The 15,758-nt window shown below is 39.2% G+C and overlaps 1 long non-coding RNA gene across 2 annotated transcripts in view; it reads left to right on the forward strand.

Annotated features, from left to right (window-relative positions):
* Nucleotides 1-13,887, forward strand: part of LOC118350643 (uncharacterized) — a 44,141-nt gene extending 30,254 nt beyond the window's left edge. Inside the window, exons 2-4 of one of the 2 annotated variants that reach the window (XR_004804848.2) lie at nt 5,244-5,370; nt 5,476-5,595; nt 10,846-13,887. This is a non-coding gene — a long non-coding RNA (uncharacterized LOC118350643). Of the gene's footprint in view, nt 1-5,243; nt 5,371-5,475; nt 5,877-10,845 lie in introns of those variants that run through there. The other variant, XR_004804846.2, reaches the window with a different exon arrangement.
* The last annotated feature ends 1,871 nt before the right edge of the window (nt 13,888-15,758 follow it).

Genomic DNA, 15,758 nt, shown 5'->3' on the forward strand with positions numbered 1-15,758 from the left:
TTTTATTCATTTTTGTTTGTGTTAGCAGTGCTTGACTCAGTATTGGGTGCATAGAGAGTGCTAAGTAAATACCTAGTGAACAAAGGACTCAACTCAAGATTGAAGGTGCACATATATTAATCTGGTCCTCCTTCCCTTCTCCAGTCTCATCTGGATGACATTGTGCCATTTGTCCTCAGCTTGAGCTAATACCTTGAACTTCTTTCTCTCTGAAATTCTCAGCCAAGAACATATCCTTTGTGTCCTCATCTTTGTGTTTTTCTCTCCTGCTATCCCATTAGTCTGGAACTCTTTTCTCCTTCTTTGCTTTTGGACATGCAACTTCACCCCTGCCCTTAGACTGCAACTCCTTGAAGGCAGGATGTGTTTATACCTCCTTCAGAGCCTGATCTGGTGCCTTGCATTCAGCAGAGGCATAAGCAGTGTTTGCTCAGGGAAGGAATGAGTTACTTTGACTTTGACCTTCTGGCCTCTGTCAGGTAGCTCCTCATTATGTCTTGGTAATTGCCATCTATTTAAGAGGATTTGCTTAGGAGAAATAAGATGAGAAACTAAGTCATGTGAAAATTTAGCGTTAAATGGGACTTTGAGCAGGAGCAGTTTGAAAATTGTTGTATTGATCAAGAGTGGCCAGCTACTTCCCATAGCTCTGTGGCCATTTAGTTAATAGGCTGAAGCCGACTTGGACTTGTGACAGGGAACTCTTGGCTCCCCTTTATTCCATGAAAGCCAAACGGAGGGGAGGAAGAGGGCAATGTGAAGAGATACCTCCTCCACTCTCTTTTGTCCTCACTCCCTGCCCCAGCCCCAGGACAATGCCAGGTCAACATAAAATCATATGGCTTGGCTTTGCCTGTGCCCTACCATATGTCTATTTTCCCTTACTGTCTCATTTAGCCCAGTTTATGGACTAAATGTTTCTGCTCTGTTCCCACCCCTCCAAGGTGGAGGAAAGGGAATCTGATCAATCAGTAACCAGGTTGGGAAAACTCAAATGCTAGCAGAGGCCAAAGGAAACAAACCGAGTTGGTTGGGCAGGGACAGTGACCATGGCCCACTTAAAGGGGTAGCTGTTTCCTTGCTCAGAGACTGTGGTCCCAGGGCTGCCTGACCTTGTGTTTTGCACAGTCACCCTTGTTATAAGCCTTGGCATCATCAGGAAGAATTGGCTGAGACTAGAAAAAATGCAAAAGAGATTATTGGTGTCCTTTCAGGGGACTGCAGGATGTAGTTTCTCAGACTCTTTGGGGATTATCTGATTCTAGAGGAGTCTTTGCACCACTGGTAGATCTAGGGATGAGAGATTATCCTGGATTATCCAGATAGGCCTAATATAATCATAAGGATCCGTTTAAGTGAAAGAGGGAGGTAGGAAGTGAGAGTCAGAGGAGGTATGACAATGGAATCAAGAATCTGGGGTGCTGCAGAGTGAAAAAGTCTCAACTGACCATTAATAGGTATTGACTTTGAAGATGGAAAGAGGTGACTGTGTGCCAAGGAATGGGACTGGCCTCTAAAATGCGGAAAAAGAAAAGAAATGCTTCTCCCCTAGAGCCTCCAGAAGGAACACAGCTGTGAGGACATCTTGAGTTTTGCCAAGTGAAACCCATTTTAGACTTCTGACCTACAACTGTAAGATACTCCATCTAACTGTAAAATAATAAGTGTGTGTTGTTTTAATCTACTAAGTTTGTGCTAATTTGTTACAGAAGCAATAGGAAACTGATACCAGGTTGTTTTACCACTTGTAGGGATAGAAATTAAATTGTGGGAAATTGATAGCCATACAAATCCTTCTTGTCCATAGTACTACAAATGGTTTCTGTTCAAAGAACTGTAAAAATACATTGTTCAGTGTAAAATTCTCATCTGAATTGCTTTTAACATCTTATTGGTTCCTTCATTAATTAATGAATTGAATAAAATCTTTGACACGTGTTAATTTTATATTTCTATAAGTTCATGTTATTAATTAAAAATACTATAGTATAGTTTATATATGATCATGTTATGTTCACATTCTGCAACCCTGTGCCTTTGAATTTAGGCTCTATTAATACTTTTGAATCTACTGTGATCTTACTAATTTTATTTCTATTTTTCAGGCAGTCAATTATCACCAATTTTAAAAAGACATGTGTTAGCAAGGCGTGCAGTTGGGATTCCAGTGGGAAGGTGTTATATTTACCAAGCTCTGGGCTATAATGTGGTAATTCATTCAGACTTGGGAACATGTCAAATAGTGTATTTTTTCTATTGAAAGGCCTGAAGGAATATATTCTACCAAGGCAGTAGATATGTATTTTTTAAAAAAGATTTTATTTATTTACTTGACAGAGAGAGAGAGAGAGAGAGAGCAAGCAGGGGAGGAGGGGAGGAGAAACACACTCCCTACTGATCAGGGAGCCCAGATGCGGGGCTTGATCTCAGGACTCTGAGATCATGACCTGAGCCTAAGGCAGATGCTTAACCTACTGAGCCACCCAGGTGCCCCCAATAGATATATGTTTTGATACTTTTCTGAGAGTTCATGCTAATATCTCCTAGATGATCTACTGCTGAACATATTTATCAACATGGACTGAGGCTATCAAAAGCACTATGTGTAGGAGTAACTGGTCAACCTTGGAGAGTGCTGCCAACATGGGACAGGGCAGGGTGGAGGTAGACTAGGAGTGCCAGGCATAGAGGCTCTCTCCATACAACAGATGCAGAGAAACATAGCAACAGTGCTGCTGCTGCTCCAGGATACAGAAGTCAGCCTCAGGATGCCTGGGTGGCTCAGTGGTTGAGTGTCTGCCTTCAGCTCAGGTCATGATCTCGGGATCCTGAGATTGAGTCAACATCAGGCTCCCTGCAAGGAGCCTGCTTCTCCCTCTGCCTATGTCTCTGCCATTCTCTCTGTGTCTCTCATTAATAAATAAATAAAAACTTAAAAAAGGAAGAAGAAGAAGAAGAAGAAGAAGAAGAAGAAGAAGAAGAAGAAGAAGAAGCAGCCAACCTCATAACTGGAGACACTGAGCTCAGAGATGTTAAGCGACTTGCTCAAGGTCTCACAGAGCAAGTTTAACTAAGGGCTAAACCCAGGTCTTTTCCCATCCACAGCCCAGCTTTTTTTTATCTCCTTCCAGATTTCAGGCAGGGACTTTGCTATAGAAAGTGGGTAATGTGGTGTTCTCAGTAGGAACAATATTGCCCCAACGGGTTAAGGTTGTCATGATGATAGCAGAGAACACTATTTCCATGTGCAGGGCATGAGCCAAGGCTGCTAAGTTGTCCTGTAACAAGAATGATAATCCCCGAAATGAAGAATTGTCCTGCCTCCAGTGCAATTTTTAAATGGATCCCCAGATATTCATGTAGGTGGAAAACTGTCCAAAATTATCTGGGCCTAAAACTTAACTCCTTTCTGTATATAAACACAAAATATTTTTTACATGGTTTAGAAATATGATTCTCTCAGGAATAAACTACAAATTAAGGATGATTGTACTTTTTTTCCATTCAGAGTTTTACCTAAATTTGTTCACCAGTTTGGAAAATCACTTCAGGAACAGTGATGTCAGTGTTGTCAGTATGACCACTTGTATTGGTCTTATTTGTGGCTATTTGCATTTAAAGTGAGTCTGCTTTTAGGAATAAGCATCAATTACTTCATTATATTGATTATAATGTTGTCCTGGGCATTAATTATTATTTTATTTGTAATTATAGTAATTATTTGTCATAAATAACAGCTCTTTTATTTCTCCTTTATACTGTATGGGCAACATATTATCTTTTGAAATAACCTATAGATTTAATCCCATTGTAGTAAAGAGTGGGTGATACAAAATATTTGTTATGAAAGATGGGGAGATTAAATAGGTTAAGAACCACTGTAGTGATACCAACATATAGTCAGGAAACAGCCAAATCTTGCTGAAAGATCTTGGTTTTGCCACTTATTTGGGGCATATTACAATTTCCCAGAGGTGGCTTCCTCTTCTGTAAAACAAGCATAACCTCTGCCTTTTACTTCTCAGAGTACTTGTATTAACCAAATGACATCATGTAAGTACTTGTATAAGGAATATTTCTCAGTGTAGCTATGAATAGAACATGCTTATTTGGGATTAAATCAAATACTTAACAATGCTCTTATCATTCCTGGTGGAGTAATGTGAGCTTTAAGTTGTTTGCCTTAAAGCTTTAGCTAGGCACTTGACAAAAGAAGATATCCAAACCAAATGGCTGACAAGCTCTTGAAAAGGTGCTTGACTTCATTAGTCTTCATGGAAATGTAAATGGAAACTACAAGGTAATAATATCATTACCCACCCACCAGGATGACTAAAATGAAAAACAATATCTCAATGTTGTCAAGAATACGAAGCTATGGAAACTCACACATTGCTGATGGGAGTGTAAATTAGTATAACACCATGGAAATGTTTGGCATTATCAATGAAAGCAATCCTATGACCCAGCCATTCCACTCCCAGTTATAAAGCCAATCGAAAGGTGTATATATATTTCCTAAAAGCTATGTACAAGAATGCTCATAGAAACATTCTTATAATAGCCCCAAACTGGAAATACCCTAAGTGTCTACCACTAATAAAAGGACAAATTGTGGTATCTTTCTACAATGGTGTACCACAGCAATGAAGATGAGCCATGTACAAGCACACAGATTAATTTCACAATGCTTAGCAAAGGTCATAGACATGAGTACTTATTGTTTGATTCTGTTTATATAAAATCCAAAAGTAGACAAAATTAATCCTTGGTGTTAAATAAGCAGAATAGCAGTTACCTTGGGGGTGAGTTGGGATTGGATGGGGTTATAAGAAGAGTATTAGGGAGTGTTGGAAATATTCTGATTCTTGATCTGGATGCAGGTTACACAGTATGCTCAACTTGTTCAAAGGAACTGAACTGTCCATTTATGGCCTATGCATTTTTCTATTCTTATTATAAATGATTAATTTTTAAAAAGTTAAACAAAAGAATAACTGTTTATCTGGGCCTGTGATGCTTGAATCGCATGCTTTGCTTTCTTTCTTCCTAGGTATCAAGCCCTGGCAAGTTTAAGACTTTGTTGGTGACCACAAAGCAGAACAAAGCTAATGGGCTCCTACAGGGGTCAAGGTCATGAACATAGCTCCAAGGCCCTGTAACCCCAAAATAGGGATGTGTCAGGGCTACCCTATGCAAAATACAAGAAAGGTGTTTACATAAGTTTTTTTTCTTTCTTTCAGTTTTTCCTTCTCATTCTCTAAGGGGAAGAGAAGTGATGTGAAAAGGGAGTGAGAATGGATCACATGAGAGGATGTTTGTGAAAACACCCTGTAAGGCATACAAAAAAGTTATTAATAGAGGACAAAGGTAAGTGGGATGACAGGTTTGGGGAGGCAGAAAGGAAAGGTAAAGTAGAAAGAGACAGTGGAGAGTGTGTCTCTGGTGATACCTTACTTTTCTTCTCTTACCCAGCCTTGCAACAGGAGAACTTTGGATCTTTGTGAGCTGTTTCCACCTCTGGAGTTTCTTCTCCTCGCCGGGCGGAGTCCCGCTTTCTGCCGCAAGAGGGCGGTATGGCCACGCTGAGCTGAGGTGTCCACTGCGGGATTGAGTGGATTGGGTTCTGAGATGCTGAGGAGTGGCCTAGAGTTTAATCTTGTTCTGAGAGCCAGACCCCAGCCTGTCCAAATGCTCCTCTGTCTCTGCTACCCCAAGTGATCCATGGGGAAACCGTGGAGCGGGAGGGCAGGCAGGGATTTTGCACGGCGCCATTCATCTCTGGTGTATTCACATCTGGGGCATTAGGGTTGGGAAGTTTGGGAGTGCTTTGTTCTGTGGGCTAGTGGAGAATAAAATGTGCATTGTCTTCACAAGGCCTCGAAGATTAACGCCAAGAATCCAAATATCTCTGGACCGGGGTCGCGGGGAGCTTTCAAAAAGGGAATATTGATTCCCTTTTGAAAAATATTTAAATTTTTAAAAATTTGTTTATGAGAGAAACATAGAGAGAGGCAAAGACATAGGCAGAGGGAGAAGGAGAAGCAGGCTTCCCATGAGGAGCCTGACACGGGACTCAATCCCAGGACCCCAGCATCACCATCTGAGCCAAAGGCAGATAGATGCTCAACCACTGAGCCACCCAGGTGCCCCTACAATAGACTTTTTAAAACGTTCCCCATCAACATTTTCTCTGACTGTTGAGTGATTTTCCCTTCCATTTTTCCTCTCCCCTTGTTCCATCTCTGAGACTTCACCAACTCTACCTGAACAACACGGGGCAGAGCCAGAGGGGACCTAAGAGATGAATTACTCCCTGGGTCTCTCCAGTTGTGACATGGATCACAAGCATCCAAATCATCTGGGTGCTTGGTTAAAGTGTAGATTCCAGGTGGCCACCGTAGACTTAATGAGATAGAACCACTAGGAGGACAGAAACTTGCATTTTTAAATAGGCACACGTACCATAGTCCCCTTTACTACACACTGGTGGTGATGCACTCTAAATTTTGAGTTCCAGCTTAGTTCGGCTTCCTCAATGTGCAGGGGAATAAACCAAACTCAGACAAAGGTCAAGTAACTTGCTCTATGTTACCCAGATGGTTGAAAGCACCCAAACACTTTAATCAAGACCCTGAACGCTGACTTCACACTTCCACTATCTCCAGAGCCCTAGAGTTTTGAAGAGGTGTTTTTGGGGGTTCTGCAAATATTTGATTGTAAGGTGATCTGCTTAAAAGAAAAAAAATACTGTTGGTATTTGATGCTTTTATTGTATGAATCAGGGTCTTTAAAAAAAGATTTTATTTATTTGAGAGAGAAAGCATGAGCTGGGGGGAAGGTCAGAGGGAGAGGGACAAGTAGGCTCCCTGCTGAGCAGGGAGTGGAGATGGGCCTCCATCCTAGGACTTTGGGATCATGACCTGAACCAAAGGCAGATGCTTAACTGACTAAGCCACCCAGGCACCCCAGGATTTTTTTTTAAGAGAGGGAAAGAATTTGAGGGGAGAAGCAGAGGGAGAGGGAGAGAGAGCATCTTAAGCAGGTGCCACACCCAGCACGGACCTCCACAGTGGGGAGGAGGCTCAGTCTCACAATCCTAAAATCATGACCTGAGCCTAAACCAAAAGTCAGTCACTTAACCGACTGAGCTACCCAGGCACCCGTGGATCAGGGTTTTTTAAAAAACTGTGTTTACAACTGTCACTCATTATCTCATTTTCATGTTACTAAGATCATCACAAAGGTCTCATTGTTTGTACTGACTGACTTAGATAAAATAAATTATTGAGAGCCACTTTTATCTATTTTATATTTTGGGATTTTGTGTAAATTTTCATTTGACAAAACAATTTTGCCATTGTGTGTAAAATTTATTGGGCACCCATTATACTCCAAAAACACAGTGTTAGTGCTGTGGAAACAAATGAGGATCACCCAAATGAGAAGAAACCAAAGCTATTTATTACTCAAAGCTTTGCCATAGCCAGGAAGTCAGCCACCATCATTTGCATTTAGTAGAGATTCAAAGGCAGGCAGGGGAGTGGAAAAGCTTTATGGTGAGGAAAGAGAAGGCTTCAAATGTGCCCTGATGGGAGATTCTTGGCATGGAAAAGCTGGAGGTAGAGATGGGGTATCTTATATGATTGGTTTGGGAAGCGTATTTGGCTTTCTCTGCTTGGTCTGAGCTGGAAGCCAGGGCAAAAATTACAGAAGTTGGCACTCATTGACTTGGTCAAGTCCTGACTGTTCTGGGCCAATTGCTACAGAGGTTGTGACTTGGCTTCCTAGACTAGTTGTTGCAGAGGCTGCCACAGAGTTCTATTGTCATATACGGTCTGCCCATTGTATTTCCAGTTCCTCAGCATTATACGCATTGTTTCACTTAAGCCCCATTACAGCTCCATGATATTGCTGATGTTATGATCTCAGCTTTATGAATGAGAAGTGGAATTGGAGAGAAGTTAGGTAACTTGCCCAAAGTCAAACAGCTGTGAAGAGAAAGTTGGGTTCTGAACCTAAGAGACTGACCTCAGACCCTTGTATTTTTCATTAACAAGCTCTATTTCTGTCTCTTCTCCATAGGAAAAAAAATGTAGAAATTGACAAACTAAAATTCATTTGAAAATGAATAAGATCTTGGGAAGCCTGGGTGGCTCAGCAGTTGAGTGTCTGCCTTTGGCTCAGGGCGTGATCCCAGAATCCAGGATCAAGTCCCACATCGGGCTCCTTGCAGGAAGCCTGCTTCTCCCTCTGCCTATGTCTCTGCCTCTCTCTCTCTCTGTGTCTCTCATGAATAAATAACCAAAAAAAAAAAAAAAAAAAAAGAAAGAAAATGAAAAAGATCTAAAACAGCCAAAACAACTTTGAAAGAGAATAACAAAGTTGGAGAGCTAACATTACTGGATTTCAAGACTTCTTAAAAAAATAAATAAACTTCTTATAAAACAATAGTAATGAAGAGTATGTGCAGTCGACCTTAAGATAGACTATGGAAGCAAATAGAGAAAAAAAAATGTATATAATGACAAAAATTGATGCTTGAAAAAGATTTAAAGGCAATTTGATGGAAAAAGGATAATTGCTCCAATGAGTAAGGCTGGAACAATTGGATATTCATATGAAAAAAGTGAACTTCAATCCATACTTCATACTATACACAAAAAGTTAAGTCAAAATAGGTCATAGACCTAAATGTAAAATCTGAAACTATAAAACCACTAGAAGACAATATAGGAGAAAATCTTTATGACCTCCGATTAAACAAAGATTTTGTAGATATGGCACAATCTATAAAAGAAAACTTTGGTAAATTGGACTTTCTTAAAATTAAAACTTCTATTCTAAAAATAAACACACATACAAACCTTTCTGTTTTTGAAAAGACACTGTGAGAAGAATGAAAAGACAAATCACAGACTGGGAAAAACTACTTGCAAAACACATATCTGATAGAGAACTTGTGTCTAGAGTATATGAAGAACTTTGAAAACTCAACAATGAAACAGACAAATCAATTTTTTTAAAGTGGACAAAGGAGATGAACAGACATTTCACCAAAGAAAATATATGGATGAGGGGTGCCCGGCTGGCTCAGTCAGTAGTGCATGTGGCTCTTGATCTCAGGGTTGTGAGTTTGAGCCCCAGTTGTGTGTAGAAATTACTTAAAAATAAAAAAATATTTTTAAAAAAGAAGAAAATATATGGATGATTAGCACATGAGATGATGCTAAAACAACATTAGTCATTAAGGAAATGCCAACTAAAATCACAATGGGATATTGCTATATACCTATTAGGGTGACTGATTAAAAAAACATTATATGGGAGGGAGGGTGAAAAGAAGAAGGATCATACAGGGCACCTGGGTGGCTCGGTTGGCTAAGTGTCTGACTCTTGATTTTGGATCAGGTCGTGATCTTGATGTCATGGGATCCAAGCCTCATTGAGTTCCATACTGGGCATGGAGCTTGCTTGGGATTCTCTCTCTCCTTTCTCCCCACTCACTCTTGCTCTCTCTCACTCTCGCTGAAATAAATAAATAAAATCTAAAAAAATAAAAAATAAAAGACTGATCCTACCAAGAGTTGGCAAGGAAATGGGAGAACCAAAACTCCAGAACTCACAAATGTTAGGGGAAATGTGAAAGCACAACCACAGTAGAAAGCCATTTGGTAATCTCTTAAAAAGTTACATACACCTACCATATGATCCAGCCATTCCACATCTGTGTATTTACCTAGGAGAAGAAAAAGCATATTCCAAACAAAGATTTGCATATGAATGTTCATGACAACTTTATTTTTAGTAGCCAAAAACTGGAAACAAACCAAATATCTATCAACAGGTAAATGGATAAACAAACTGAAGTATATTCACACAATGGAGTACTACTCATCAATAGAAAGAAGTGATTTTTTTAACAGACTAAGTGGGATATAACTTACTTACAATAAAATCCACCCACTTAAAGTATACCAGTCAGTGGTTTTTGGTATATTCCAAATTGCACAACCATCACCACAGTCAATTTGAGAACACTTTCATCACATTACAAAAACTATTCTTTTTAGCAATTGCCTTCAATTTCCCCCCAGGTCTCACCCTCAGGCAACCACTAATCTACTTCCTATCTCTATACATTTGCCAATTCTGAACATTTCATATTAAAATGGAATCACACAGGGCACCTGGGTGGCTCAGCTAAACCTCTGCCTCCTTGCCTCTGGTTCAGGTCATGATCCCAGGGTCCTGGGATCCAGCCTGCATTGGGCTCCCTGCTCATTAGGGAGTCTCTTTCTCCTTCTGCAGGCCACTCCTGCTTGTGCTCTCTCTCTCTGTCAAATTAAAGAATACATATTATAAATAAATAAATAAAATGGAATCATGAAATATGTGTTTTTTTGCATATGTCTGGCTTCTTTCACTTAGTGTAATGTCAAGATTTACCCATGCTGTAGCATGTATCATTACTTTGTTCTTTTTTATGGCTGAGTAATATTCAGCCATATGGGCTATACCACATTTTGTTTATCCATTCATCAAATGAAGGGCATTTGGGTTGTTTCCACATATTGGCTATTGTGAATACTGCTTCTATAAACATTCATGTAGAAGTTGTGATTATATATGTTTTTACTTCTCTTGGGTAAATTCCTAGGAGTGGAATTGTTGGGTCAAACAGCAAATTTTTTGAGAAATCACAAGACTGTTTTCCAAAGTGGTTGCACCATTTTACATTCCTACCAGTAGATACTTGTGGGTTATAATTTCTCTATATACTCTCCAAAACTTGTTATTATCTGACTTTTTCTTTCCTTTTTTTTTTTTTTTTTTTTTAAGTAGGCTGCATACCCAGTGTGGAGCCCTGCACAGGATTTGAACTCACTACCTTGAGATTGAGGCCTGAACCAAGATCAAGAGTATGATGCCTAATGAACTGAGCCACCCAGGGGCCCCGACTTTTCCATTATAGCCATCCTAATGGATATAAAGTAGTATCTCACTACGGTTTTGATTTGCATTTCCTTGATAACTATTGTTATTGAGCCTCTTTCCATGTGCATTTGTATATCTTCTCTGGAGAAATGTCTGTTCAGATGCTTTGCTCATTTTTTAATTGAGTTATTTGTCTTTTATTAGTGAGTTATAAGAATTCTTTACCTATTGTAGATATGTCTCCTATCAGAGACAAAAACCGTGATACACAATAACATGATGAATCTCAAATAATTATACAAAGTGAAAGAAACCAGACCAAATAATCTAAAGAAATCAGATCATGGGTGACCAGAGGGAGAGTTTGGAGGAAGGAGCAGAGAAAGAGGATTTATAAAAGGTCACAAGGAAACTGTTGGTGATGATGTTTATTTTCATTATCTTGACTATGGCAGTGTTTTCACAGGTGTATGCATATGTCAAAAATTGTCAAATTATACACTTTAAACATGTGTAATTTATTGTTTGTCAATCATACCGCAATGAAGCTATTTCAAAATTATCCAAAGAACTTTACAATAGTCTGCTGTTTCACCTTTGTCATGTCAGTATTTTTTCACCTGAAAGCTCCCTCTCAATTGTACTCCCTAAAATTTATTTTAATCTTCTATATTCACCAACGTTCTCCAATTTCTCCCATACCACATTGCTCTCTTCCAGGATATGTCCCATTTCCCACCACATTCATTGGTGTGCCTCTCCCTAAGGCTGCCCAGGTCCCAGGATGATGGATGCTTAAGACCCTTGCAGAGCTTAGCCCAATGTCTTGACTCTGGTTTAGTATGGTGATCAGAAGCACAACTTTGAGGCAATAAGCAAGTTCATTTACTTTTATATGCTTTATTTTCCTCATATATAAAATGGGCATAAAGGTACAGCATAAAGAATATAGTCAATAAAATTGTAATAGTGTAATAGTGACAGATGGTAGCTAAGTTTGTGGTGAGCCTAGCATAATGTATAAACTTGTCAAACCAGGATGTTGTACACCTTAAACTAATGTAACATTGTGCATCAACTATACTCAAAAAAATTTAACCAACAAAATGGGCATAAATATAGCGCTTACCTCATAGGGTTGGAGCGATGATGAAATGAGTTAATACATATATAAGATGTTTGGATCAGTTCCTGGCATGTAGTAAGCCTAGACAGGTGTTTGCACTTATTTATATTTGGGACAAGGGTGGAGATTTGCCAAAAAAATTGGGTGGGCAGTTGTTTCTGGGGGAAGTTTTGGGCTGTTTGGGAAATAGCTTCATCGTGGTTTCTTCTTTGTGGGAAAATCTGTTGCTGCTGGCCCTTTCTTTGTTAAAAATTCGGATTGATCTTCCTTTGTCATGTATTTCCCTCTGTGACATATCTAGACATTCAGGATATGGTGAACCTGTTACTAAGGGGAGATACTGCAGGGGCAAGATATTGCACTGAGCCTTGAACATGGGTTATGTGAACCTGGGGAAAGTTATATCGAATGCTCCAAAAGCTAGTATTTTGTTTGGTCAGTTATTTGTCAACTCACTCCTTCCTGATTCATCAGTGCTGTGATAACAAGGTAGAATAGAGAAACAGTTCTCTTCACCAGAACAGACTTATTCTGTGGATCCAGCAGTGTACCCTGAGCCCAGCACACCTCTCTGTAGGATAATAGAAGGATGAAGGACCCCTGCTTCCTTTTTGCTTATTGACCCAGCCTTATGAGAATTCCCCTTATCAAAAAAAAAATTTTTTTTAAAGAATTCCCCTTATCTAATAAAGCCTAATCCTTAACTAACATATGTGGAGTGGCATATTAGATTGCATCTTAAATCCTGGGACATAATAGGAGGTGACCCAGAAATGCCCACTTGGCATAACAGAAACACAGTGAGAGTCATACAGTCTATCCTTTTGGTTCAGTTTCTGTTTATTGTTGGCCTGGGAATTAGGATGATTCTTGGGGCAGAGAAGTTCTGACAGGATAATTAGAAGTTGACTGTATAAACATCTCCATAAATTAAACCAAAGAAGTGTTTTTAGCACGAGCTAAATCTAGACACTAATTGCTTCCTTTGATCAAATCAAAAGGCCTTCTTTCAGTTTTTTAAAAATTTCTAAATTAGGGGATCCCTGGGTGGCTCAGCAGTTTGGCGCCTGCCTTTGGCCCAGGGCATGATCCTGGAGTCCCAGGATCGAATCCCACATTGGGCTCTCTGCATGAAGCCCGCTTCTCCCTCTGCCTGTGTCTCTGCCTCTCTTTCTGTGTCTCTCATGAATAAATAAATAAAATCTTAAAAATAAAATAAAGTTTCTAAATTATCTTTTCATTGTGGTTAAAAAATGTATTACATAAAATTTACCATCTTAACCATTTTTTAAGTGTACTGAATAGTACTGTTAAATGTACTCATATTATTGTGCAATCAATCTCTAGAATCTCTTCATCTTGCAGAGCTGAAACTCTTATGTCCATTAAACAACAACTTTCCATTCTACTCAGCTACAGGCAACCACAATTCTATTTTCTGTTTTTATGAATTTGAATATCCTAGGCATATAAGTGGATCATAAGTATTCATCTTTTGTGACTGAATTAATTCATTCAGCTTAATGTCTATGAGGTTCATCCATATTATAGCATATGTCAGAATTTCATTCTTTTTTAAGGCAGAATGATATTCCATTGTATATATATATATCCCACATTTTGTTTATCCATTCATCTGTTAATGACCATTTGGATTGCTTTTACCTCTTGGCTATTATGAATAATGCTGCTGTTAACATAGGTGTACAAATAAATTTTCAGGTTCCTGCCTTCAGTTCTTTTGGATATATACCCAGAAATAAAATTGCTGGATCATATAGTAAAGGTTTATCTTGAAGAAAATCATTATCTTAATAGTAAAATGAACATGATTCTATTGTGGTGCAGAATATATATATACATAAATTTTTAAGATGGCAATATTTCCAAACTGATCTACTGATTCAGTATAATCTCTATCAGAGTCTCAGCTAACTTCTTTATAGAAATTAACAAGATGATTCTAAAATTTATATCGAATAGTGAGGGACACAGAATAGCCAAAACAGTCTTGAAAAAAAGAAGTAACAGAAGGATCACATATATCGGTTTCAAAATTTACAATAAAGTGGGGCGCCTGGGTGGCTCAGTCAGTTAAGCATCTGCCTTCGGCTTGGATCCTGATCCCAGTGTCTTGAGGTGGAGACCTGAGTCTTGGGTTCTCTGCTCAGAGGGAAGTCTGCTTCTCTCTCTGTCCCTCCCCCACTCGTGCTTTCTCTCTTTCTCTCAAATAAATAAATAAATAAATAAATAAATAAATAAATAAATCTATCTTTAAAATAAATTTACAATAAAATGATGGCAATCAACATAGTGTGATATTGGCATAAGAATAAACCATCCATCTATGGTCAACTGATTTTCAACAAGGGTGCGAGACCATTTAAATGGAAAAAGAATAAACTTTTCAAGAAATGTTGCAAAAACTAGTTATTCACAAGCAAAAGAATGGAGTTCTCACACCATATATAAAAACTAACTAAAAAAAAAAAAAAGAACTCAAAATGGATATAAAATATAAAACTATAAAAGCCTTAAAAGAAAATGTGAGGGTAAATCATGATCTTGGATTTGTCAAAAGATTCCTAGATATGACACCAAAAGCATGAGTTACAACCACAAATAGATAAATTGGATTTCATCAAAACTAAAAATGTGCTTCAGAAGACACCATTTCAGTCTGTTTGAGCTGCTATAACAAAATACTTCAGACTGGACAGCATTACAGACAAGAGAATTTTATTTCCCATAGTTCTGGAGCCTGGAAGTCTGAAAGCAGGGTGCCAGGATGGTCAGATGAGGATTCTCTTCTGGGTCACAGACTTCTCATTGTGTCTTCCCATGGAAGAAAAGACTAGAGAGCTCTGCGGTCTCTTTTATAAGAGCATAACCCTACTCATGAGAGTTCCACCCTCATGACCTAAGCACCTCCCAAGGGTCCCACATCCTACTACCATCAGATTGGGCATTAGGGTTTCAATATAGTAATACAAACACATCAGTCTGTGTTCTTAGGAACTCTCTGGTGATGGATGCTGGTGTAGTATCAAGTTTGAACATTACTTGAGCGCTGTGGGGAAGTCAGAGGGGAGGTAGAAACTTACCTCCCCTCTGCTCTTTCTGGGTGTGTTTCCTCTATTGCTACAGACTCTCAGCACTGCCCATTCTCCCCCCAGCCCACAGTAGTTATCTTGGTAGAAAATGGCTACCAATTGGGGCACCTGGGTGGCTCAGTCAGTTAAGTATCTGCCTTTGGCTCAGGTCATGATCTCAGGGTCCTGGGATTGAGCCCCACGTGGTTGGTCTCCAGGCTCAGCAGGGAGCCTGCTTCTCCCTCTGCCACTCCTCCTGCTTGTGCTGTCGCTCTCTCAAATAAATAAAATCTTTTAAAAACATATAAAAAAGAAAATGGCTACCAATAATCCCCAAATTTAATTATTATTATTTTTTATTTTTATTTTTTAGAGCACCAGCCAAATTGAGACCAGGATCCAGTTCCAACTGCAGATTCTGGGGGGAAACTCAGGTGGCGTGGTTTGTGTCAGCAACCTCTTCAAGGTTGCTCCCGGTATAACCTTTGAATAGAGGGAGGTTGGGGTTGAGAAGGGAAGAAAAAGAAATGGGTATCCTTTACGGGCAGTGACAGAAGAAAATCTAGGGTTATTAAGCACACAGTTCAGCTAGTTTTAATTTT

The sequence above is a fragment of the Canis lupus genome, chromosome 14 (assembly GCF_003254725.2).
Source record: "Canis lupus dingo isolate Sandy chromosome 14, ASM325472v2, whole genome shotgun sequence".
NCBI classification, from domain to species: domain Eukaryota; kingdom Metazoa; phylum Chordata; class Mammalia; order Carnivora; family Canidae; genus Canis; species Canis lupus.